The 15655-nt window shown below is 38.8% G+C and overlaps 1 long non-coding RNA gene across 1 annotated transcript in view; it reads right to left on the bottom strand.

Annotated features, from left to right (window-relative positions):
- Nucleotides 1–15655, bottom strand: part of LOC122240393 — a 47778-nt gene that overhangs the window by 4778 nt on the left and 27345 nt on the right. The window lies entirely within an intron of this gene.

The raw sequence follows: 15655 nt of genomic DNA, 5'->3' as shown, positions 1-15655 counted from the left end.
TTGTTTCAGAATTGTTACATTTCTTTGTGCGTCTGCAACTTTTTTATTTTCTTTTTACAACTTTAGGGTATGCCCCTTTCATTTTCTGTTTGCCGAACTGGTAAATTTTCTAGACCTTTTGTGGGGGGGGGGGCAGGCATTAAGGAGAAAAAGTCTGTTGTACATTTTTAGTTGGTCACCTGGACTTTCAAAAATTCCCAGCACATGAAAGTTTTTCTCCATAACCCAGTCAGCTTTTGATATGCTAATATAGTCAGATGCTCTTGAGAATATTCCCCCATCACTGAACCTGGAGGGTCCCCTTAACTTCTCCACCTCTTGTTTCTGAGGTTGGATTCGAACTGGTTACCTCATTGATTGCATGATTTTTTCCACTTTCATTCTTTGAAATTAATCCCAAATTCAGCTTTGGGGAAACTTACTATTAGATTAATCCATCATAAAGAGGCACTGGAAACTACAGCTTTCCAAGCATACATAGACATAATTTTGCATAAATATCAAAGGGTTCATGACTCCCCGAGCAAGGACCCAAGGTGGAAAAAAAAATTCCCTGGTTGTGATAAATCATAGCTTTCGTTCTTGAGTAATGTTTTTAAGCTATAAAGGACTTTTAGAAGTCATCCAGTTATTCTACTGCCTTCAGACAAAATAATTCTCAGGAAATGTGGTATAGAAGAGTCTATTTTAAGAAACTAAACACTGGTCTGGCTTTATAGCTAATTAAGTGTATGATCTTTGTCAGTTTAATTTCTCAGCCTCAGTTTTGTCATCTGTAAAATGAAAGGGCTTGGAATAGGTGATCTCCAAAGTCTCTTTCATCTTTATGGTTCTAATGATAATACCATCCTACACAGCTGATAATTTCCTTTTATACTATCATAGTGAAAAGTCTACAATGTGTGTAACTAACCTCATTCTCTTCTATTTGCAATAGTTTTTACTATCAGGCATGTCTTCTTGATTGCTATCCTAAATCCCTCATGCTTCTCTTTATTTTATCTTCTTCTCAGTCTTCTTAACATTCTCTTTTGGGGCACCTGGGTGGTTCAGTAGGTTAAGCCTCTGACTTGGGCTCAGGTCATGGTCTCATGGTTCCTGAGTTTGAGCCCCTCATCGAGCTCTGTGCTGACAGCTCAGAGCCTGGAGCCCACTTCGAATTCTGTGTCTCCCTCTCTCTCTTCCCCTTCCCCGCTCACACTCTGTTTCTCTCTCTCAAAAATAAATAAACATTAAAAATTTTAAAACAAAACAAAACACATTCTCTTTTATCTCCCTCACCCAAATCATTCCCACACAGTTAAGTCTCACTAGTGAAATGTAAGGAAGGACTTCCATTACTAAATGCCCTTTTTCCCACTTCTAAATCATTAACGCACGTGGTAATTGAGACAAGACACAGTCCTAACACCCAAGGGCAATGCATTTGATATTCTGTCTATCAGAAAGATAAGAAGAGCTAAACAGTTGTAGTTGCAGTATCTGGTATTCTCTGCTCTTCTCTTCTAGATTATACTTTTCTAAGCTCCACTCAGAGAGAAGATGGCATAGATGAAGATACCACATTAAGAGAATAAAATAGAACTGAAATCGTGTATCTGAATCTAAGCTTTACTACATTTTAGGCATTAGCATTGAGTTGCTACATCCCCAGACTCCTGCAGAATCCTATTCACAATACTTGCCTATCTAGGCATTAACAATTTTCATTTTTTTTAACCAGGTTTTTCAATCTTAAAAGTAATAATTGCACATCCTTTAAAATTTATAAATAATAAAGTAATAGCTACAATTAGACTTAAGTCTCTTTTCCTCCCCATTCATTCCAATAACACTTCCCAGAGTTAATCATAATTAATCAAAGTCTTCCCCCAATTTTAAGATATATACCTATATATCCTTAAGATTACATTCTAACTGTGAAAACTGTTCCACACCCTGTTGTTGTTTTTTTCCACTTAAAAATTTGTCTTGGATATCCTTCCACTGCAGCATATATAGTTTTAGTTTGTTCTATTTCATGGCTTAAGTAGTATTTTCCTGGGTCCTTGAATATCAGAATATTTTTGGCTTCCAGAAAACTTGACTAAAAACGGCTTATATCATAAGAACCTTTATTGTTTCTTACAACAAGGAGTCTAGAGTCAAGTTAACTCAACACTTTAGTAATTTCATGAAGATTCAAGTATTTTCCAGATTAATTCCACAGCTCATTAATATGATGAAGATTCAATCAGATTCTTTCTACTCTTCCATTGTCAGTAAAAAAGCAAGAAGCCTCTTGGTCACCACATTGTTGTAGCAACTATAGGCATTATTCATCACATAGCAGTATCCACAGGAAATAAAATGACTGTTCTTTCTCATGAGCCTCTTTTTTAAATCAAGGAAAGCTTGCAGAATACCATCCTTCATGTTGCATTGGTCAAGGTTCAACTACCTGTCCACAGTGAATCCAATCTTTGGCAAAGGAAATTAGACCAACCTGATTAGCTTACACAAGGGGTTAGCAAACTATGGCTTATAAGCAAATCTGGCTCATTGCCTGTTTTTGTATAGTCCATGAACTATGGGTTTTATATTCTTAAATAGTTGCAAAAAATCAAAAGAAAATCATATATTGTGATACAGAAAAATTAGGTGACTTCTGGGGAAGATGGCAGAGTAGGAAGATCCTAGGCTCACATTGTCCTATGGATACAGCTAGATAGTATCCACATCAGCATAAATAACCCAGAAAATGACCTGAAGACTAGCAGAACAGACTCTCCACAGCTAAACATAGAGAAGAGGCCACATCAAAGAGGATAGGAAGGGCAGAGACATGATCGGCAGCCAAACAGATTCACAGGACTGCCCACAGGAGCGAGGGATGCTGAAGGCATGGAGAAGGGAGAGGAACAGATCTCACACCAGGCACCCCAGCCATGGGGGACCCACCCTGGGAAGATAAATTGAATTCCCATAATATTTGGCATTGAAAACCAGAGGGTCTAACTTTGCATGCTCTTATAATCAGTGGGGCTTAACACCTGAAACTTTAAAACTCAGCCTTCTCAGCTCAGGGAGAGATGAGAGGGTGGTAGAAAACTGAGTCCCTGCCCTTAAAGGGACAACACAACAATACAACAAACTGCACCATAAAAATAGAGCATAGAAGCAGCAGTTTGAAAAATGCCTGGGGTATATGGGAGGGAGCTACATTTACTAATCTCAGAGCATGTGCTGGAGGGGCAGGGATATTTGGGAGACTTCTCCAAGAACAAAAGAGCCAGTAGGTGCTATACACCTCCTCTACTCCTCAGCCTAGATACACAGATACTTGTGGGAAATAGCACAGCTCAAACACTCTCCACCTAGCTTGCTAACAGTGTGCCTTGCTCCCACACTCTTATCCAGGTCTGCCCCCTCCAGCCTTGGCAGTTTTCCTAGACCATTACAGGTCCCCTCCAGCACTGGACCAGCACACTCCACCCCTGAGTTTTCCTGCAGACCCATCCCTTTCAACACACATGGCAGGTGTCCATCCAAAGCAGCACCCCAAGCATGGCAGTGTGTAAGCAGCCACAACAGGGGCCAGCACCACCCCAAAGTGACTCCAGTCCCAGGGAGAGTGGAAAAAAAAACATACACAGTAGTTCAACCGGGGCCCTAACAGTGGGCAGTGGGCAGTGGACAGACATCTAGTCTGACTCCAATTCTATCCACCAACAAAAGCTTCTTGGGGACAACATAGGGAAAGCACTCTGCAGATTGATTCTATCATAGCTTTGGCAAATCCCTGATCTGATTCAGCCCAAGGTGGCCCCAGACTGGCCCACTAACACTATAGGGAACAAATCCTGCCCAAGACAGGCAAAAAGAGCCATTGCAGATGACTGAACTAAAGGCAAACGTGGCTCAGCTACAATACAGTGCACACAACACACAGAGGAGACGCTCCCGAAATGCCACGTTCTGGTGAACAGAGGACATTGCACTGCAAGACACCACAGGACCTCTTCTTCATAAGGCCACTACTTTCAAAATCAGGAGACGTAGCTGATATTCCTAACACATAAAAAACAGACACAGAGAGTTAGACAAAATGAGGACACAGAGGAATATGTCCCAAATGAAAGAACAAGACAAAAATAACAGCAAGAAAGCCAAATGAAAAAAAGATAAATAATATGCCTGACAGAGAATTTAAAGTAATGGTTGTAAAGATACTCACAGGCCTGGAGAAAAGAATGGAGAACCTCAGTGAGACCCTCTACAAAGAGACAGAAAACATAAAAAAGAACCAATCAGAGATGAAGAACTCAATAACTGAAATTAAAAATACACTAGAGGAATCAAGAGTAGACTAGAGGAAGCAGAAGAATGGATCACCAAACTGGAGGACAGAGTAATGGAAAGCAATCAAGCTGAAGAGGAGTAAAAAAAAAAAAAAAAAAAAAATACAAAATTAAAATAGACTTAGGGAACTCAGTGACACCAGCAAGCATAATAACATTCGTGTCCTAGAGATCCCAGAAGGACAAGAAAGAGAAAATGGGTCAGAAAATTTATTTAAAGAAGCAAGAGCTGTAAACTTTCCAAATCTGGGGAAGGAAACAGAAATCCAGATCAAGGAGGCACAGAGAACCCCCCCCCACACACACACAAAACATCAACCCAAGGAGGTCCACACTAAGATAAATAGCAATTAAAATGGCAGAAAAGTGATAGAGATTTTTTTAAAGCAGCAAGAGAAAACAGTTACACACAAGGAAAACCCTGGGTCTATCAGCTGATTTTTCAGCAGGCACTTTGCAGACCAGAAAGGAGTGGCATGATATATTGAAAGTGTTGAAAGAAGATAACCTGAAACCAAGAATACTCTATCCTGCAAGGCTACCATTCAAATATAAAAAGAAATAGTTTCCCAAACAAACAAAAGTTAAAGGAATTTATCAACACTAAACCAGCCTCACAAGAAATGTTACAGGGGACTCTTTCAATGGAAAGGATAGAACAGAAGTAGGAGTAAAAAAGTAGGAAGCACAAAACCAGTAAACATCTGCCAAGGGATTCACAAAATAAAAAGATGTGAAGTATGACACCATATACCTAAAACGTGCAGGGGAAGAGGAGTAAAAATTTAGTGTTTTTAGAATGGGTTCAAACTTGTGACCATAAACTTAATACAGACTGCTACATCTTCAGATGTTATACATAAACCTACTGGTAACCACAAATCAGAAACTTTTTTTTTATGAAAATGCAAAAAATAAAGGGAGAGGACTCCAAGTACATCACCACAAAAAGTCAGAAAACCATGAGATAAGAGAAAAAAGGAAAGGAGCAGAAAAGAACTACAAAAACAACCAAACAAAATGGCAACAAGTACATACTTATCAATAATTACTTTGAATGTAAATGGACTAAATGCTCTAATCAAAAGGCATAGGGTGATGGAATAGATAAAAAAGCAAGACCCATCTATATACTGCCTACAGGAGACTCATTTCAGACCTAAAAACACATGCAGATTGAAAGTGAAGGGATGGAGAAGCATGAATCATGCAAATGGAAGTGAAATGAAAGCCAAAGTAGCAGACAAAATAGACTTTAAAACAAAGTCTATAACAAGAGACAAAGAAGGATACTACATAATCACAAAAGGAACAATTCAGCAAGAAGATACAACAATTATAAATATTTATGCATCCAATATAGGAACACCCAAATACATAAAGCAGCTTATAACCAACATAAAGGAAATAACTGATAGTAATACAATAATAGTAGGTAACTTTAACACTCCAGTCACTACAATGTGTGGACCTTCCATACAGAAAATCAACAAGGAAACAATGGCTTGGAATGACACACTGGACCACATGGATCTAACAGATATATTCAGAACATTCTATACTAAAACAGCAGAATACACATTCTTTTCAAGTGTAAATGGAATATTCTACAGAAGAGATCACATGTTAGGCCACAGAGCAAGTCTCAACAAATTCAGAGATCGAAGTCATACCATGAATCTTTTCCGACCACAAAACTATGAAACTAAAAATCAACCACAAGAAAAAATCTGGAAAGAACACAAATACATAGAGATTAGATAACATGCTACTAAACAATGAATGGGTCAACCAAGAAATCAAAGAGGAAATTAAAAAATATATGGACACAAATGAAAATGAAAACACAACAGTCCAAAATCTTTGAGATGCAGCAAAAGCTGTTCTAAGAGGGAAGTTTATAGCAATTCAGGACTACCTTCAGAAGCAAGAAAAATCTCAAATAAACAACCTAACCTTATGCCTAATGGAGCAGAAAAAGAAGAACAAACAAAACCCAAGGAGAAGGAAGGAAATAATAAAGATTAGAGCAGAAATAAATGAAATAGAAACTATAAAAACAATAGAACAGATAATGAAATCAGAGCTGGTTCATTGAAAGAATCAGAAAATTCATAAACCTTTAGTCACACTCATCAAAAAGAGAAAAAAGAGAGAAAGGACTCACATAAACAAAATCAGAAATAAAAGAGGAGAAATAACAACTGACACCATAGAAATACAAAGGATGACAAGAGAATGTTATGAAAATTTATATGGCAAAAAATTGGACAACCTAGAAGAAATAAATTCCTAGAAGCACCTCCCAAACACCTAGAAATAACCTCCCAAAACTGAATTAGGAAGAAATAGAAAATGTGAACAGACTCCCAACAAACAGAAGTCCAGGACCAGATGGCTTCACAAGTGAAATCTGCCAAACATTTAAAGAAGAGTTCATACCTATGCTTCTCGAACTGTTCCAAAAATGGAGAATAAAAGCTTCTAAATTCATTCTGAGACCAGCATTACCCTGATACCCAAACCAGATAAAGACCCTACAAAAAAGAGAGAGACAGAGAGAGAGAATGAGCTACAGGCCAATACCTCTGATGAACATAGAGGCAAAAATCCTTAACAAATTATTAGGAAACCAAATCCAACAACACACTAAAAAAAATCATTCACCACGATCAAGTGGGTTCCAAAGGTGGTTCAATATTGGCAAATCAATCAATGTGACATATCACATCAGCAAGAGAAAAGATAAAAACCATATCATCATTTCAATAGATGCAGAAAAAGTATTTGATAAAGTACAAAATCCATTCATGATAAAACACCCCAAAGAACAAGATTTAGAGGGAACATACCTCAATACAATAAAGGCCATATCTGAAAAACCCACAGCTACCATCATACTCAATGGTGAAAAACTGAGAAATTTTCCCTTAAGGTTAAGAACAATACAAGGATGTCCACTTTCACCACTTTTATTCAACATAGTGCTGGAACTCCTAGCCACAGAAATCAGACAGGAAAAAGAAAAAAAAGACATCCAATTTGGTAAGGAGGAAGTAAAACTTTCATTATTTGCAGATGACATGATACTATATATAGAAAACCTAAAAGACTCTGCCAAAAAATGACTAGAACTGATAAATGAATTCGGTAAGGTCACAGGAATACAAAATCAATATACAGAAATCTACTGTGGTTCTATACACTGATAATGAAGCAACATAAAGAGAAATTAAGAAAACAGTCTCATTTACAATTGCATCAAAAATAATAAAATACCTAGGAATAAACTTAACCAAGAAGATAAGAGACCTATACTCTGAAAACTATAAAATGCTGATGAAAGAAATTGAAGATGACACAAAGAAATAGAAAGATAATCCATTCTCATGGATTGGGAGAATAATATTGTTAAAATGCTCATACTGCCCAAAACATTGATATAATCTGTATCAAAATACCACAGCATTTTTCACAGAACTGGAACAAATAATCCTAAATTCTGTATGGAACCACAAAAGACCCTGAATAGCCTAAGCAATCTTGAAAAAGAAGAACAAAGGGTGCCTGGGTGGTCAGTCGGCTAAGCATCGGACTTCAGCTCAGGTCATGATTTTATGGTTTGTGAGTTTGAGGCCCATGTCAGGCTCTGTGCTGACAGCTCATAGCCTGGAGCCTGCTTTGGATTTTGTGTCTCCTTCTCTCTCTGCCCCTCCCTGACTCACATGATCTTGCTCTCTCTCTCTCAAAAATAAATAAACATTAAAAAAAATAGAGAAGAACAAAACTGGAGGTATCACAATTCCGGATTTCAAGATCTACTACAAAGCTGAAATAATTAAAACAGTACGGTACTGGCACAAAAATAGACACATAGATCAGTTCAACAGAACAGAAGAACCAGAAATAAACTCACATTTATATGGTCAATTAATCTACAACAAAAGAGGCAAAACTATGCAATGGGAAAAAGACAGTCTCTTCAACAAATGGTGTTGGGAAAACCAGACAGTTACATGTAAAAGAATGAAACTGGACCACTTTCTTACACCATACATAAAAATAAACCCAAAATGGATTAAAGAATTAAATGTAAGACCTGAAACCATAAAAATCCTAGAAGAGAGCACAGGCAGTAATTTCTCTGACATCGGCCATAGTAGCTTTTTCTAGATATGTCTCCTGAGGCAAGAGAAATAAAAGCAAAAATAAGCTATTAGGACTACATCAAAATAAAAAGCTCTGCACCATAAAGGAAACAGTCAACAAAACAAAAAGACAACCTACTTATGGGAGAAAATGTTTGAAAATTACATATCAGATAAAGGATTAGTATACAAAGTATATAAGAATTTATACAACTCGACTCAAAAAAACCCCAATAATCCAATTAAGAAATGGGCAGAAGACATGAACCCACATTTCTCCAAAGAAGACATGCAAATAGTTAACAGACACAGGGAAAGATGCTCAACATCACTAATAATCAAGGAAATGCAAATCAAAACCACAATGAGCTATCATCTCACACTTGTCAGAATGGCTAAAATCAAAAACACAAGAAGTAGCAAGCACTGTGAGGATGTGGGGAAAAAGGAACCCTCATGGACGGAATGCAAAGTGACGTAGCCACTGTGAAAAACAGTATGGAAGTTCCTTAAAAAATTAAAAATAGAATTACCAGATGGTTTGGTAACTCCACTACTTAGTATTTACCCAAAGAATATGAAAACACTAATTTGGAAAGATATATTCACCCCTATGTTTATTGCAGCATTATTTACTATAGCCAAATTATGGAAGGAGCCCAAGTACCCGTCGATAGATGAATGAATAAAAAAGTGGTATACATAGGGGTGGCTGGGTGGCTCAGTTGGTTAAGAATCCGACTGTTGATTTCAGCTCAGGTCATGATCTCATGGTTGTGGGATCGAGCCCCAGGTTAGGCTCCACACGGCACAGAGCCTGCTTTAGATTTTCTCTCTTCCTCCCTGTCTTCCTCTGGTGCTCTCCTGCTCGTACTCACTCAAATATATAAATACATAAACACATAAATACATAAATAAATTAGAATTGTTGAATCACTATATTGTATACCTGAAACTAATATACCACTATATGTTAATTTTACTGGAATTACAATTTTTAAAAATTGTTTTTAATTAGGTGAATTCAAGGTTAAATATCATAAATAAAGTTTAGTATTCTTTTTTTTAATTTTTATTTTAGAGAGAGAACACATGAGTGGGGGCAAGGGGCAGAGGGAGAGAGAGAGAATCTTAAGCAGGCTCCACACTCAGAAAGAAGCCCTCCGCAGGGCTCAATCTCATGACTCTGGGATCATGACCCCAACTGAAATCAAGAGTCAGACACTCTGACTGAGCCACCCAGGCACCCCTGAAGTTCAGTATTCTTAAAGACTGCCCTTCACACTTCAAAAGAATTGTTGAACAGTTGGAATAAAGTCCATGTTGCTCATAAGACCTAAAATATTTACTATTTGGTCCTTTTTAGGAAAAGTTTGCTAACTTCTAGCTTAGACTATCACCTGGAGTTAGGAAGCCTTTCTCTTGTTCAGACTATACAGTCAGAATGCACAGACAAAATTGGGGTCTTTTGTTTGGGAGGGAGAGGGGGAAAAAATGAATTTGGATAGGTAGTCAACAGTGTCTGTTTTATGTTACCACATATTTTCTCTGGAATTTTCAATGAGCTTTCTCAGAAGAGCTTCATCTTTAAATATTCATAGGTAATGGCAACTCATGTTTCAGCTGGAAATTGAAAAGTAAGCTGGTTTTCACAATCCTTCAGGCTAGGCAGAAAGTTTGGTATGAGTTAACGTAATTGTTTCTTCATTGTTTGCAAAAGGAAGTCCCAACGAGAATGGCACATAAAATCTTCTGTATCAGAGTCCTGTTCCCTCTCCAGCATCCCCTGCCACCTCAAGCACATGACTCCATTGCTCCTACCATCGTGAAACACTTAAAATTTCCTGAATTTACCAACCCCTTTCCTACCTCTTTGCTTTTGTCCATGCTTTTACTTCTATCTGGAATATTCTTTTCCTCTTATCCACATGGAAAATTTTTAAGGTGAGACTTTAGGGCATAACTCAGTTTTAATTTTCTCTGAAAAACCTTACAGCACCACATCTGGGGCTCTATCTTATTTTGGTGTCTTTGCTGTGGTTTTCTAAAAAGAAGAACCTCAGACACGGTTCACATTCACATTCACTTAGTTTGGGACATGATCCCAGGGAACAAAAATTGGGGGTAGAGAACTAGGAGTAAAACAAGATAACAAAAAATTAGTATAGAGGTACATTATTGATCTGATTACCTTTATAGGCAGTAGGGGTTCTGCCTTGCTGGAGAACTTCTGAGGGGGCAGAATTAGGAATTGTTTGCTGAGACACAGATAGAAGGAAGCATCTTGTCCCCTACTGATATAGTTGCCTTAAGGAGTGTTCACTCTCTCATGTTTGCAGAGCAGAGAAGCCCCAGAGTAGAAAGTACGAGATTGCAGCTATCAGCTATCAGGTGTCACCTTGGCTCAACTGGATAGGAAATGGGCATAAGAGATGTCTGATATACTCCACAATGTGTATTACTCAGATTTGCTAGTACCCTGCTTTTTATGTGGTCTATCATACAGGCGGTAGCTGACAGCAATGCCCACAAAAGATTTAATGCAGGAGTGTTACAGAGACAAGCAACATTTCCTTACAAGCTGTAATTGGACTCAAGGCCATAATTAATATCCATCCTCTCTCTTTTCCTCCACCCTGGTTTAACTAGGTTGTTGGCCTGGTGAGCTACCCATTTCTTCATCTTGGAGGGGCTGAAGCCCTTATTGCTTCAGCCTGATTGGGTAAGGGCTGTTGCATTTATCCATTTATGGTTATCATTGGGTGTGGAAGCACCTTGCTACTCACCTTATCAGTGTAGCATGATAGTCTATAGAGTATCCATTTGATCAACATCCTTGTGGACATTGTGATCAATGTCCTTGTGACAAGAGAGCAAGAAAGTTAACATAGCTCTGGGGCAAGACAGTGAATGTGTGTGTACTCCTCTCTTTTCTACATAAATGGTGACTGCTTTTGCTCTTTTTCACTGACAGGGATGGAGAAGAACCTACTTACTGGAGTGATAACCATGTACCAGATGTCACAGGCTGCATGGTAATATTCTATCAAATATACCATACCTGGCACAGCAGCTGTATTGGGGCTATTCTTAGGTTAACTGAACAGGGATATCATGGGCACCGAAACCTATGCATCTCTTTCTCTCTCTTTTTTTTAATGTTTATTTATTTTTGACAGACAAAGTGTGAGTGGGGGAGGGGCAGAGAGAGAGAGAGAAGGACACAGAATCCAAAGAGGCTCCAGGCTCTGAGCTGTCAACACAGAGCCTGACACGGGGCTCGAACTCACAGACTGAGAGATCATGACCTGAGCCGAAGTCGGACGCTTAACTGACTGAGCCACCCAGGCGCCCCAAAACCTATGCATCTCTTAAGTCTTCAATGGTGACACTGGTCTCTATATTTCCTCTCAGGATGCTATATTCCTTCTGAATCACTATCTTAGCCAGTGAGAATGTTCAGTTTCAGGGGCTTCCACTGGTCCTTCCTCTTATAATAATTTTTACTGCATAGAACAAGAAACCAAAGTAAGATTCTGCTGGTTTCTGAGTGCATCCATTCCAATCATTCACTTGGAAACCAGGGATATAAGCAAAACTGGGTCTGTGACTCCAGGGGACCACCGTAAGAGGAACCTGAGCCATCTGGTTTCCATGAACTACCACTTTACGCAGAAGCTATGATAGTGCTTCTAGCTCTATGGTATTAGTGTCAGCTCAGAACCTGTATCCAACAAGCCTTGCAATGCTTTTACACTTCTCCTTTCTCAATGTGCAATTTCCCCTTGAATGGGCATATGCCCTTCTGGAGAATAATCGGGAGAATATGTAGTATACATACTTATTCTAGTATTGCTGGGTCGTTACTCAACCCCCCCTTCAAATAATGGACTTCAGGTTTGAGAACTTGCTTAATCTGTAAAGTGGTTAAGAGGCTGCATTTTTTCATTGAGACAGCTGGCATCAGCCTTCTGCTCACCAGCTGCTGACTGTTTCTGGTTATATGTATAGGTTAAGTAACACCCTAGTGGATGCTCATTTAACTTGCCCTGAGGAACACCACGGTCTATTAATCATTATCACAGAGTCCTATGGGTGAAGACATTCTGGTTGCCACTCTGGCCTTGCAGCCCATTATCATAATTATGTACACTTTCCTTCTGTCAGTCAAGTGCTCCATCTGGCCTCTTCTATTTTAGGTTTTTATCAGTCCAATTGATACTGGGGAGTCCAGTTCTACAGTACCATCTCTTAATGTCAACTAGAGTGAATAGTTGTAACTGAGCTTTTCAAAGATGTCAATGGTGCCCTCATAACTGTATTTCTTAGGGTACGTCTTCTGGGCCCTTACAAGGAGCATAGTCAGATGGTAGGTTTTCAGGTCTCATATTTTAAATTTATTCTAACCTCCCTGAGCCTTCTGACACCTTCCTTAAGGCAGTCAAGGCTCTTCTAGAATCCCTCCTTCATTCCTTATAGGACTTCATCCTATCTAAAATTTAGAGAGCCATCCCAGCAATATATTAGGACTGCCTCCATGTATTCTGGCTATGTCATGAAACTCCAAGTATTTTTAAGTGTCAATAAATACTCTCCTGTCCACCTTTATATTCAGCCTTCCCCAGCCCAACACTTTAAAAATTCATTCCTATACCTGTATCCTCAGTCCTTTTAGGTAAAATATTAACCAAATCTTAACATTCTTTGTTTCATTACATGCTATTGCCTCATCTGAGGCTTTTGTAGGGTCTCCAGAAAATGGGAGTCTATTCTTCTCAAGTAAAGTAGAGGGAGGCACCTATGCCAACATAGAGGTCAAAAGAATCTGGGGGTTCAAATTTCTCAGGCTTGTCCACCTACACGATACAGTTGCAAATCTCAGGGTTCCTTTCTTTCCCTACCAGGACCCTGCCTTTGGCACAGAGGACTTGTCAAGGCAGTATATTCAGTATCCTTGTAGCTATACTACCTTATTGGTCAGTCCTGGATCTGATTATCAGCACAGTTGGCTCTATGGGTGCAAAAGATAAGCATGTCTTTGAATACTGCTTTGGATGATTTCTAACTTTCACAGCTGTCTTGAATTGAGAGTTGGTAACTTGAGCCTATTTTTTTCTTTTTAAAAAAAGTCTTCAAAAGCCCTTAACAAAAGTGAGCCAATCCACAGGTCTTATACATATCATCGTCTTTTGAAAAGATGCTCAACATCACTAATCATCAAAGATGCTCAACATCACTAATCATCAGGGAAATACTGCAATGAGATCTCACCTCACACCTGTCAGAATGGCCAAAATCTGCAATGAGATCTCACCTCACACCTGTCAGAATGGCCAAAATCTGCAATGAGATCTCACCTCACACCTGTCAGAATGGCCAAAATCAAAAACAGAAGAAATAGCAAGTGTGGACAAAGATGTAGAGAAAATGGAATCCTCATGCACTATTGGTGGGAATGCAAATTGGCGTGGCCACTATGGAAGACAGTATAGGGGTTCCTCAAAAAATTAAAAACAGAATTACCACGTGATCCAGTAATTCCACTGCTAAGTATTTACCTCCCAAAAATGAAAACACCAATTTGAAGAGATATATACAACATGGATGGACCTAGAAGGTATAATATTAAATGAAATTAGTCAGTCAAAGAAAGACAAATACCATATGATTTCACTCATATGTGGAATTTGAGAAACAAAACAAACAAAAAAAAGAAAAAAAAACCAGATTCTTAAATATAGAAAACAAATGGGTGGTTGTCAGAAGGGAGGTGGAAAGGGGGTTGAGAAAGGCAGATAAAGGGGATTAAGAGTACAGGTACCGTGATGAGTACTGAGAAATGTATACAATTGTTGAACCATTATATTGTATACCTGAAACTAATACAACACTGTTCATTAATTATACTTGAATGAAAAAAAGTACTATCATCTTTCAATTGTTCAAGGCCCTTCCCAGTCCATAAGCAAATGCTTGACTTTCCATCTATACCTCATTCCAAACATCCACCAGTGAAAGTCTTAGTGATGTTGATTCAGGCTAGGGGTTATCAGTACCCACACTTTCTACCAGCAGAGGAGGCATCTGACCAGCAAGGGGTTCAATTCCAGAATCCCCTCTTGGTGGCCTGCTTTCTAGGTCTACTCCCGATATCAAATGTCTTGTCTTGAATTCTCTCAAAAGGCAGAGTCTGAGACAAGGACTTGGATGTAGTTGGTTTACTTTGAGAAGTCATTCCAGAGGGCAGGAGCGGGGTGTGTGTGTGGTGGTGGGGGGAGAGGGGGAGTGTTCTAGAGAAGATAATAAATGGAAGGAAAGAAAACCAATCCAAGGATACATTATTGAGCTGCTCACCATTGTGGGCACCTGGAGCTTGGTCTTGCTGAGAGGCCTTTGAGAGCTGTGAGAATTGTGTCTCAGAATAATCAGAATTTTCTGACACAAAAGAGAAGACGATGGATTCACTGGCTCTACTCCTCAGTGGTAGTGCCACTCCCTCACGCTCCTCAGTCTGTGCCTACGCCAAAACACCTGGATGGGCTTCTGCAGGGATTCCACATGGTGGTAGCAAAGAAGCCCTTACTGCAAAAAAGGGAGAGATGATCCATGCATTTGAGGCAAGGCCATAGCAGAGTATAGTTGGCTGCGGCAGCAATGACTGGAGCAAAAAGGGAAGCCAAGTGAATGTAAGGAAGGAATAAAAAATGTCTGACACATACACATGAATGCCTCTCTTATTGTGCTAATCAGACTATATCACAGTTATTTCTCTGTTTGCCTGTCACCAATCCTAGATGCCAAATACTTTTAAAAGAGGGACATGGGATAAATTGGTAATCTATGCCTCTTGAAGTCACACATTGAAAAGAAATATCACTTCTGTGATACTCAGACCAAATGTCAAATCCTAAATCTAATCATTAAGAAACATCTGATAAACCTAAATTGAGGGATATTCTGCAAAATTTATTGCCTGTATTCAAAAAAAAGTCAATGTTATGGAAGACATACTGTGGAATTATTTCAAATTAAATAAAAACTGACTGCAACATATCACCCAGACTTTTGTTTTGCTATAGCAGACATTAAGACAAATGGCACATTTTGAATATGATCCATATATCAGACAACACTTTTGCATCAGTGTTAATTTCCTGATTTTAATCA

Source organism: Panthera tigris, chromosome B4, assembly GCF_018350195.1.
Source record: "Panthera tigris isolate Pti1 chromosome B4, P.tigris_Pti1_mat1.1, whole genome shotgun sequence".
NCBI lineage: Eukaryota > Metazoa > Chordata > Mammalia > Carnivora > Felidae > Panthera > Panthera tigris.
This window is presented reverse-complemented; position numbering and strand designations above follow the sequence as displayed.